This window comes from Corvus brachyrhynchos, unplaced genomic scaffold (assembly GCF_000691975.1).
Source record: "Corvus brachyrhynchos isolate BGI_N302 unplaced genomic scaffold, ASM69197v1 scaffold239, whole genome shotgun sequence".
Lineage (NCBI taxonomy): Eukaryota > Metazoa > Chordata > Aves > Passeriformes > Corvidae > Corvus > Corvus brachyrhynchos.
In genome coordinates, this window is record NW_008246057.1 from 2,957,149 (window position 1) to 2,969,610 (window position 12,462).

The following is a 12,462-nucleotide window of genomic DNA, read 5'->3' on the forward strand; positions in this document are numbered from 1 at the left end:
CGCAGTAAGTCCCTGGGACGGGCTCTCGGTAACTGCGGCACGGCCCCTCCTCGCCCCAGCGCGGCCGCGAATCGGACCCGGAGTGCTGGGTTGGGGCTCCCCCGCTCCCCGACTTCCAGCTGCGCTCCTGTGGATCACCTATAGCCACAACCACAGCCATTTTGTTGTCCAAATACCGCCTAATCTGTAGTAGGCTTCGTCTGTTTGCAAATGGGATTTTTCTCGTTTTGGTGTTCCAGGCTACGATACAGCAACTCTGAACTCGCAGGTCCTGCTACTCTTAAACAATACTGAGGTTTTCATCTCGCTCTACATAGCCTAGGGAACGTACAAGGTTTTAGTTTAGGACAGTGTCATTTTTGCTTATTTCTCCATTGAGGTAAGAATAGAAAATAACTGTGAAAATTTTTATGCTCAGTATACCTGATCTAGGTTAGGAGTTTCAGCATAAGCCTGTTGCTTCAGCTCACACCTCTTAAGCCAAACATAAACACTCCTGGTGAAGGACTTGGTTTCATGTAAGCAGCTTCACAGATCCCACATGTAGCATCTTTCATACAGCTCTGCAGTCTCGTTAGGGGTGGTGATGACTGAAGTTTATGGTTCAACAGACACGTCTCAGAGTGGTGATATCAGTTTTGCATGGTCCCATTCCTGTCCTGCATCTTTTCCCAGACACTCGTTCACTTTTTGCTAGTTCAAACCATTGTGAGGCAATACTGAAGTAGAGCATGGAATTAATGTGGACTCAAAAACCAACATTTCAGGCCTGCTCAGGAGTTGGAGCTGTGGCCAGAGGGGAAGGACAGGAGTTGCTGAAGCACTGCTGCCTATTGAAAGGTGTATGGTGCTGCAGTCTAGAATGGATTTAAGTAAATTTCCCACAGCTTCATTAAGACTAGGCTCTTTACAGTGCTAAAATGGATAAAGGTGTAGGGCAAAGGACGGACACTTTTTGCCTTATGTATGCTGTCAACATGCTCCACCTCTTCCAAAAAGTAGCTGCAGTATACAGGTCCCATCCTTAATACCCGGAGGTGAGCCTAATAGCTTTCATTCTGTATGGCCTAGCCGGAGTGCCTCCAGTCAAGTTAACGTTAGCTACAAGAAACTTCAGTAACATTATCAAAGAAGCAGAAAGCTCACCAAAATACCCCTCAAATAAAACCAGGCAACCACAACAGGGTTGTTAGCAACCATCATGAAGCAGATATAAGATGCACGACCTTAGATACACTGCATGTGGAATTTCCAGAAGCAGGAAGTGTAGTTGTGGTGTAATACAAAGCCCTGGCAAGATCTATTCAGGAATATTAAGTACAGTTCTACCTACCAGTTTAAATTATTCTTCCTACAAAATAAAAGTGTGGAAAGGGTTACCAGAAAGATAGAAGAATTAAGATTCTATCATATGAGAAGAGTTTTACTTAGTCTAACAAAATTCAGCTGGTAGTGAGTATGTTTTGTTGTTTTTAATTATAAGGACATGATCATAATGAGGAAGAAAAATAAAGAATAGACATAAACTGCTTATGTTGAGGTTGAAAACTCTGCCCACTATACTGAAAAACTCTGGTCAGGAATAGCAAGATGGAATTCCTTAGATGGAACGATAATGACATGAAGTTAATAGTTAACCATGTTTGGCACTTGTGTTTGAATTCACTGCAAGATAGTTGAGCAAATGTCTTGACAGTGGCCAAATAGTCTCATAATTAGAGAAGTTAAACTGCACAGCTTATACCATAACACTGGTGTGATTGCCCAAGATGTGAATCTGGAGACAAGATATGAAAGAAAGGCATGTGAGCACCCAGGAAATCCCCAGCAATGAAAACCAACATTAGATTTCAGGGAAGTATGGATGGCCAAAGGTCTAACTAGTATTAAACACTACCACAGGATATACAAGTAGTAAAGCAATTCCTAACCATACAACTGAGAAAAAAGGGGAGGGGGAAAGTGTTTAATACAAGCTGCCTCTAAACAAGCAAAAAAAAAGTGAAGAAACTTTCCAGCTTTAACACATGGCACCGACCTACATGCTGTTTACCATGACACACTGCAGAGCTACTGTCTAGGTTCTTAACAGAATCAGACCATATGAAGGAAAATTAATATAAAATCAAAGATTCAAGATGTACCAATTCCTTCCTAAAAAGAAACAATCCGGTGACTTAGAGTTTAAGAGGAAGGTTTCCAAAGCCCTCCCCAGGGAATTTCTCCTCCCTACCATATGTATTCAAGAATTATCGTTATCAACATTATCGTTAAACAAATGGTTCCACAATCAGAATCATAGGATCATTTAGGTTGGAAAAGACCTTTAAGATTGAGTCCAACCATTAACCCTAATTCCATCACTAAATCATGTCCCTAAGTGACACATCTACACATATGCCTGACTTACCTGTGAGCAGCATCTTTTGTTTAAAGAGTGTGAGTTCAGCTTTGATTACATCTGTGCTGCCTCTATGATCTGCCCCAAGAAATAACCCCATCCCTGAGCAAACCAGCCATTGGTTTGTCTCCATTGGCTTGTAGGGTGCAAGTCCTGAAGCTGTAGAAAAGTATCCTCACTTCGGCACCAGGAACACCTGTTATTTCACTCCAGATTGGTGCCAAATAAACTAGTGTATGTTACATGGACAGCTGTGCATTGTGCTCCAGATCCTTACAGCAAAATAGGAAGAGAACTGATCTGACATCCTAGAAGTTTTCCCATTGTTGGGAATATATGTAGTTCTGTCTTGTGAATGTGAACTTGAACTGCAGCTTTACTGTAGCAAGAACATTCAGATGATTTCTTCTTCCCTCCTGGCATCTGCTTCCACAAAATTCATTGAAAGACAATTCTATTTAAGACTTTCACTCCTCTTTCAAATTAGTTTTTATTAATCAGTTGGGACAAAACTTATGGGTGGAGAGGAAAAAAAATGAGGGAAAGGCACAAACATGGTCACAGAAGACTTACTTCCTTAGGAAATAAGTAAAAAAACCTACATATAAAAGTGCAGAATAAACATCCGCTGTTTTTTTTCCCACCTGCTCACCAATACAGAAATGTAATTCTTCTATGACCTTGAACAAGTCACTCTGCCACAGAAAAATAATTAAGTCAGTCAGGAAAGGTCCTTCTTTCCCTCCCTGGTCCCTGAGGATTTTTTATTTCAATTGCCACGCAGAAGCTTCCTTTTACTATGTGGTTTTTCAGAATTCAAGGTAATGCAGCCTTGATTTTGTTTGCAGCTTCTAAATACTACAGTGATCCAATCATAACATGGTATTAAAAAGGTAAACCATAAGCAAATTATGGCCTTTAATTAATAAATGGCAAAATACAGATAAAACCTCAACTCTAATCTTTTTAATACATATATCATTGGTCTTCTAATAAAATGATCTCCAAATGCAAGCTTTTTGCTAAGTAACCAGAAGATAAAAATCATGTGTTCCTATACCTACTTATTAGAATTATAGTTAAAGACTTGGGCTTTGTAAAAGCACAGTAAAAATGATGACATTAGCAGAGATCCAAAGCTGCATATCAATCTTTGGCTTATTTGGAGATCAATCCATCATTTTTATATAATTCTCAGAATCTGAATGTGAAGACATAACAAGCTAAAACGGAATTCTCACATGTGGCTATCAGGAGCATCATATGTAGTCACCATGTACAAATAAATTATGACATGATTTAACTTCAAGTATACTGTTGTACAGTGAGAAAATACCATGAGAGTGCTGAGGGTGCATGTGTAGCCACAACAACAGCATAATAATGTATACCTGGAAATACATGCACCACATGGCTTTAAACTGGCTACAAAAGTATTATAGAGAAACTGCTGTATAAGGCTTCACTATCATAACAAGATTATAAACATATGATGCTTGTGACAAAGTCATGATTTAAGCAGTTTGGCAGGAGATTCATTAGTACTTCCCAGGATCCTGTTTTGCAATGGATTTACCACAGTAGTGGTTTTGTTTTATATAGCAGAAATTATTACTTAGCAGACAGTTTTATGAACCCAGGTATCTACTTTGGTGGGAATGGAGCAGTAAATGAATCACAAGATTTTCTTACAGATAGTCAGTGATGGAGATTGCATAAGAAAAGCACCAGCAAAGTAGCTGGCTGTCAGTCACAGGGGTACGGAAATTTCAATCCTCCTTCAGCATTTTGAGGAGTGCAGAACTAACTTGTATGTTGATTTGTGTGCAAACGATTTTTATAGTGGATTTTTACACCCTTGCTAATTTTAAACCTGTAGATTATCTATCTGCAGTCTCTCTTTCCACAGTGGATAAATGAAGTTTCTACTGAATACTACAGCAACACCTCAGGTTACCAGAAAAGTTTGTCTTGAGACGGTGCAAAATACACCAAATGGGTAGTCCTGCATTTCTCCATCCAAACTGATTCTGAAACTTTTTTAATACAATGTAACATTCTACTATGCTATGTGATAATTAGAGTAGCTGAATTCGGTAAATAAACTGTATACTTTTTAAAAAGTCTGTGTCTAAGTTTCTGCAAAAAGATGTATACAGGATGGCTATTAAAACAACTCAGCAGTTAGCAAGCAAGCCAAATGTAGAAGCCACTATGAGCCAGTCTCCCTAGAGCCTCTCTGGCAAAAAGTGCAGTCCCTGTACTATTTCTGACCTCTTTGTAATTTCAGAAGGTGTCTCAAACACTATGTGAATACCATAATAGATGACTTGAGCTAGAAAACTGTATTAAATAGACATTTATAGCAGAGAAATGTCCTCTGAAATAACACAAGAAAAAAAATCTGAATTATGCTTTCGGTTCTATCTTAGCCAAAGAAGCTAGCACTTAAAAAAGAAACAGTCAGAAAAAATGGAGAACTGAAAAAGAAATTTGAAGTGAGATACTCTTGTATCCCAACAAAAACATGTTTCTCAAAAAAGGGTTGCAAATTGCTTCACACAATACAAAGCAATGCTTGAAACACCACAGCAGCACTAATCAATGAAATGGGAAGTCTAAGGAGAGGTGTACCACACAGATTTATGAACAGACGATGGACAATTAGGTAACTTATTACATTGGACTCTGTGAAGTTTAAAGAAAAAATTCTACCAAAAAAAAGGCTATGAACTAGAGATTGAAATCAACAGTTACTGCACATTTCAAACCCAAGAGAGTTATGCAAGTGCTGTGAAAAAAATTTCATGTCCTTTGGCTCCAGTGCCTAAAAGTTTGTTCTAAACAATTTTTCTCGAGTGTTGGTTGTCATCTAAATGCATTAACCTACTACTGTACTGTCTTTTCAAGAGGATACATTTTCTTCTCTATTACCATTGCTGGAGTATTTGTCATACCAAAGCTGGCAATGGTAACTGTCAGTGTACCACTGGGCTTTGTGCAGTGCAGACACGTATCCTCACTAGACACAAAGTCTTACCAGTTGCTTCTGAGAAGCAAAACAGATTCTTTTTTTTTACTGCAACAGTTTCGGGTTTCAGTCAGGAGCCTCTGAGAATTCAGTTTCAGACCCATCTTAATTGCCAATTTTCTCTCCCTCGAAAACATTCCCCATGTCCTGACCTCCACCAAACACCTGAACATCCAGTCTCAGTGCTATAGTATAGACTGTATGAAACATGGATCTCAATTTCTCTTCTTAAAACACACTACCCAGAGTCCCTGGTCTAACACTTCATCAGCTGCTTTTGTGGCAAGAAACTGAGGATAATACCAGGTCAGAGGAGTGCACTCACTGAAGAAGAGTGAGGACTAGTGCATATGTTTTGGAAACTAGAAGACATGAATGACAGGTCAGAGTACTTGACAGGCTAAAAATTCAGTTTGCCTGTATTGGCAGGTACTCAGAAAAGATCACAGAAAAATTATTTTAAAATATCATCGCTGCATGTTTCTTACTGTTTCTTAAATTTATTAAACGTATCTACCACCGGTGCAGCAGATCACTTGTATTATACTTACTAAATATTTATCAGTTTTGTTTGGTTGTTTTTTGTTTTTGTTTAATTTGAAAGAGGTTTTTTGGTAAATAATAGTAACAATAATATTTTCAAAGGCCATATCCAAATTTTAGAGGAAGGCTCTTAATGGTCCAGTTGAGACAGAAAGGAAGAAACTTGTAGGAGTTCCCTACATTTTTGAAAGACACAGTGAAGTTCTTTAGATTTTGAGATATAAAACCACTTGGGCATGGAAAAAGTTACCTTGCCTCAGTATGAAGTCTGCATTCAAATAGTGTGCTGCTTTCCTGTGCTTTGCTCTCTCACTATGCCCATGTGAATAACCAAAACCACAAAACATGAGTCCCCAAAGATCTTCACACATTTCTCGTGAGGTAGGCATAGAAATATTCTTCCATTAAAAATTAAGTTTGCCCCGATGAATAATGTATATTATAACTTTCCATTCACCAGCCACATTTGTGTGTGTTGGCAGCACACAACAGCAGCTTCCTGCCTTTCCCTCAATGCATTGTAAGCAATTTTCTCCTGTATCTTCTCAACATAGATGCCATATTTGTCCTGTTTGTATCCCTCCTTCTCCCAAACGCTTCCCTTTCTGGATTTTGTTCCCACTTCTCTGTCACTTTACCCTAACCCTGCATGGTGCATTTTCATCTCCTGCCAGGTTACTCCACTGAAACACCAGTTTGGGGCCTGTTTTTCACTCTCAACTACTCTCACCACCCTCCCACTTGGGCCCAGCTGCGTCACCAGAGGCAACCATGTCTTTCAATTTACACTGCCTTGGTTTTTATCCCCTACTTTGCAGTTAGGAGACTTTCCTCTCCTTTCCTCCTCAGTGGAGGACAGGTTTCTCCCAGTCCTGAGTCACCTCTCCCCCTCCCACCTGTGATCTACCTCTTCCATCACAAAGCTGTTTGGAGTTGCCCTCTTTTCCTCTCTAAATGATTCCTCTCCTCTTGGGGCAAGTCCCCTTTCCTTCTCCCCTCCTCTCAGCAGCCAGCTCTCCTTCCCAACCTTGCCCTGGCCCTGGCTGGAGCTCCTTGGCCTCAACACAGGGGTCTGCCTCTACTTCCTTCATTTTCCACAAGTGCTGGTGCCCTGGCTGTCTCCCTCTCCCAGCAGCTCACTGATCCCCGCTGTAAACAAGGATTCATCTCTGGCAGAGCCAGGTGTCATGTGTGAGTGGGCTGAGGGCAGGCACCCATGGGCTGCCAGAAGATTTCAGCCTGGGAAGGATGTCCCTCAGTGTTTGGGAATCACTCGAGTGTCCTTCAGCCTGGCTGTGAAAGTTTGGGGCTGCCCAGAAAAGAGGTTTGAGTAAGAGTCACACTGCTATGCCTTTGGTAAGGTCACGTTTGGTCCGTGGATCAGCAGAGAGCAGAGAGGGCCCAGCCTGCTCACATGGCTCCCCAAGCCCTTGCTGCTTCCAGAAGCTGGCTCCAATCACACCTTGCTTGAGGTTCTGAAATGTTTTGACTGTTGTTACAGTATGTCCTACTTCTAGCTCATACAGGAAGAAGACATGTTGAAATCACAGAAGAAAGCAAGCCTGTTCATCTTGTATTTCTGGCTGAGGCTGCAAGTGGAGTGCCAGAAATCAATTGTGTCTCATCCATTGTACAGGGAATTCTCTTGTAGCTCCTTGCATCAATGTGCTAACTTTGCAAGGGGCTTTGTCCTAATAAGATTCCCATTGCCACCTGGAAGAGTTAAAGGTGGTATCTTCTGATAAGCACTGCAAGTCCTGTACTCAGTCAAAATGGATCTCAAAGGCCTTAGCAAGAATTGGAGTATAGTTAGTGATGTGCTTGACAGCTAAAGGCACCCAAATGTGATACTTAAGCATTGACTTGTATAAGCCTCTCATAGGCCACCTTGAACTTCTGTCATCAGACTTAACCAGACCTTTTACAAAGGCAATGTGGTTGCAGAGACCAGATTTAGATGGTCCTCAGTTACAGTCTCACAGATCAAAAAAATTTTTTAATTAAATCCTCCTTTTAATGATAAAAATACATTGTCATTTGCTAGTCTATTTTTTGGAAACCTGTGGTTGATGAGTGTTGCTGAGGCACTATTTCCTTTAAGCAATCCAAGTATAAGCATGCTACTCATAATACTTCAGGTTTAAATGGAAACCATAGCTGGTAAAGAAGACAAAAGTTCAGACATTATTAAAAATATCCCGTGTTACTTATGAAGGGTGCATACTTCTGAAATGCCTGTGAGCTAAGACTGCAAATTTGCAGGCTCAGATTAAGAGAATCTATGTACATCTATGGCCATCAAACATTTTAACTGGCTAATAACATCCAGTGGTGCAGATCTGTGCATGGAATCAAGTCTTGTAGATACTCAGCATGTGACATCTGGTATATGCAAAAGTTACAAGACTGATGAAAAGTGAACAATAGTGGTTTAGGGAAAAAATTAACTAAAAATCATGACAAAATTAGCATTTGAGAATCTTGTAATTCAACTTCAGATACCCATTTGATCCAAGATTATAAACAGAACTGGCTATTGTTTTGCAAATCTTTCAATTGACAGATAAAAAAGTGGTGTTCCTTTAGGAGACAGCAGGCATCTGTGGATTCCCACTGTCTGTGTTTAATTCTGCTGAATAATATATAACAATAATAATAGATGATTTAAAAATATTCAAATTCAAACCATGAACTAAGCACAAACTCCTCTTCCTCCTTGTATGGAATTGGAATCTTATTCTGTGTATGCTAAATCTGAGCTCTTACAATTTTACTTGCGTTCATATTGACATTTAAGGACTCTCTAATAATCTGATACAACTATGCCTGTGTTTCCTTCTGCACTAAGAAGAGTATTGGCACTGCAGCTACTGGTGACTTCAAAATATTATTACAATTGTGGCCTGTGATATATGAAAGCTAGCAAAATCAGGATGTTTTATGTATAGTGGGCTGAAAATTTTTGCAGTAGATTATTTGTCTAAGTGTATATTGACTGTCAGTTCTCTATGAAAAGAAATGTCTACTCTTCTGTTTACAGGAGCAGTGGAGCCCTTTTTCTGTGCTCTCACACATCATCACAATTAGCACAATTGATACAACTCACTCAAATCTATTAGCATAAGCAGTGGCATTTTATTGAATTATGTGCTCATGTCACAGTAGAGTTGGGCACTTCTGAGTATTTCTAAAGTTGTTTGTAACCAATGGAGCAAAACTTATGTCATGCTCTTATAAACAAATACAAAGTTAGAGGTTGTATGGAAACAAAATGAATTTGGTGGCGAAAAGACCTAACAACAGTGCCTTGATAACACAATATTTAATAGCAGTACAATATGAATTTAAATTGAGAGATAAGTCTACATTGGAGGGGTTAGAAATGGTCTTGTCTGGAGAACTTAACAGGTGCACAGAGCCATGAACCTGTGTCTTCTGGATTTGTAGAGGGAAAACTTGAAAGGCATCTCTGGGTTCTGAAAGTGCTCATATGTGGGTGAATTTCTCCATTTATTCAGGGTTTAATACTTTTGCCTATGGAAATTTTTATGTCAGCTGACAAAAGCCCGTCAGTCTGTCTTTGTCAATCTGAATCTTAATGTAGCCAACTGTTCTGTTCAGTTCTCACACTACATTTGCGGTGTAAGAGTCTAAGAGCATGCTGTGTCAGCCATGGGATTATTGGTCCTAGATTTTGCAAGATTTCCCAAACACATTTTTAAAACAACAGCAGATAATTATGAGAGTTGGCAGATGCCACAGACATAATTGTTTTCAGCAGCTACAATAGATGTTTTAAAAATATTTCCGTATTCAAACCTTTAGTTAGTTCAAGGCTAGTGAAATCCCCTCTAGGGATTGCAGCCAGCAGGACCTCCCTCTTTCTCACTCCTCATTGCTTTTCACCTGCCTGGCTCACCTTTTAGGTCACTGTTCCTGGTAATTTTCTGGGCTGCCTCTCTGATTTGCTGCCTCTTCAGTTGTCTGGACTTTGCAAAGGCTTCAGAAAAATCATGCCTCAAAACAACTATTCCATCAAAATGGAACTATGTCTGGAAAGATGGTTGAACTCATCAGCATTTTATTCAAAAAGTAACATGGATAAGAAGTTCCATTGGCAGCAAAATATTATGTGTTAGTATTTAATGCATGATTGTTAGTATTTAATGCATGGTGATGTCACTGTCACTTTCCTTTTCTCCTGTCCTTCTCTCCAACTTGACCTGATCTGACCTGGGAGTAAACAATCAGAAATGTTGTCACTGTAACATGTTTCTCATGCTCAAAGATCACAAGTGGGCTGACCTCAGCATGCAGCAGAAATGGTGGAGTGGCAGAAGGTAAGCAGTGGTACACGTGTGATCTTGACTGATGCGTTTATACCCATGCCCTGCCTGCAGCACAAGTGGCCACATATTAGTGACATGATAAAGTTCTCCTTCCTTTGTATTCTTTCACTTCCCTACTCTGTTTACCTAAGCAGCACGAGTCATCCCAGCAGTTGTTAGTGGGAAAAGATACAGAATGTGATACATCTTCTTGTCCCTCAGGAAAGACATTTGGTAAATTTGGAATGAGCGTCTAATTCTCTCCAGGATGCTCTGAATGTAAATTTGGAAAGAAGAATTTCTCCAAATAATTATAGTTAAAATGCTGAATTCCAAATATATTTATTTTCTTTGCTTTTTTGTTGGCGCGTGTTGCATACGTACTGGAAGAGATTTCTTTTTTGTGGTTGCTATGGTAAAAAGCGGTCCCCAGTCCTTTTACTTAAAACCCATGAACTGCAATTAACTGTTTAATGTTGTAACAGACAACAGCTCTAGTAACACCTTAACAGCTTTGAGCGTGATACTCCCATCATCTCAGCAGATGGTGATTTTTGGCATTCTGTGTTTTCAGTTTATTCTTCTCCTTTACAATCCTTGCCATTATATCTTCTGACAAATGCTTCTGGACTAACTTAATTGCAATTTGATTATACTGAGACAGCCCTCAGATCTCAGATCTTTTTGTATTTCTGTTAAAGGTGACTGATATATAAAAAAACCCCCTGTGTGTGTATCCCTGTCAGCAACTATAAAATCAGATTTTAAAGTAAGAATCTGTTTCTTCTCATCTGTAACCATAAAAATACAGTCTTGAAACATGCTTAGCCCTACATCTGAACAGAAAAGGAGACATAAATGATTCTTTTGTGAAGAAGGAGTAACCCTGAATGTTTGTCAGGAGTCTGAATTAAATAAGAGTTACCAATTTCAACCAGTTTTACTACAGGGAATTGCTCTTCATTATTATTTCCATAGAGATGGAGACTGAATTCCTCATGAATTTTGCTCATTGTTTTAAAGATTTATGACTAATGTAAATCCTTTTAAACAGAGAGTTTCAATTAAATTTAGAAAAAATTTCAGCTTTGCCAAGACATTATCAAAAGCAAGATTGCCTTGTGAAACTGTTTTTCAGCTACTCTCCCTTTTTCTCCCATATAATACAGTTGTATTCCATCTCTATATTTTTTTTTTCACTTAGAAATAAATTCTTTGGATTTAAAATCAGGACTGTTCTCCATTTTGCTCTTTAAAGGGGTTTTATGTATTAAGCAGCCAGAACACTTCAGATGTTTAATGTTGTAATACAGGACCGAATAAGCTTTTTTTAGTACCTTTAGCAGCAGTATTAGCATTTCTTCTCTTTTAGGAAAAGAAAACAAGAGGGAAAAAGGAGAAGAATAGTTTTCCCAGAATCATAACACAATAATATTGCAGTTTCAGGTTTTAAAACATGAATGTCTCATTCACAGCTATTTCCTGGCTGACTCCACGTTTCTACGATTATTATTTATTCAGTGCTGATAGTGTGCTTGACATTGTGCAAATATAGAAAGAGATATTCATGTGGACTATCTGCCAGGATTTCCTAGTTGTCAGTGGCAGTGTTAGCCTCTTTAAGCAAAAGCTTGAGGCTGTCTTTAGAGCAGAGATGCTTATCCATCCTGCCAACATGCAGCTTCATACATATGACCGTGGGAAACACTGCCCAAATGCACAAGGCTTTGGAAGCATGGACCCAGAGGAGTTTAATTTAATTAGTACAGCAGCAGTGTGTGGTAGCTCTAACCAATCAAACCTTTAAGACCAATCACGGTAATTTCAAAAGCTGGAATTTTTTTAGGGAAAGGTGACTGGGAAGAATCAATCCTTCTGATTTGATACCTAAAGAATCAAAGAAAGACTGTTTGCCTGAATACTGCATGGTTTAAAATCCTGTGTCTTCTGTGAAATCCATGAACTGTTTTGTAACTTATTTGTAGGACTTACTGATGGCCTGTGTGCTTAATTTGCCTGGACAGTGATGGTGTCCCTCAAGTTGTTGCTGCCATTTGTAGACTATCCATTGACAGACTGACATCTGCCCCTGGCTTTGCCAGAAACAAGGTATTCCAAATTGTAGCATTGAAGGCTTTGGTCCCGGATTAATTTCTCAG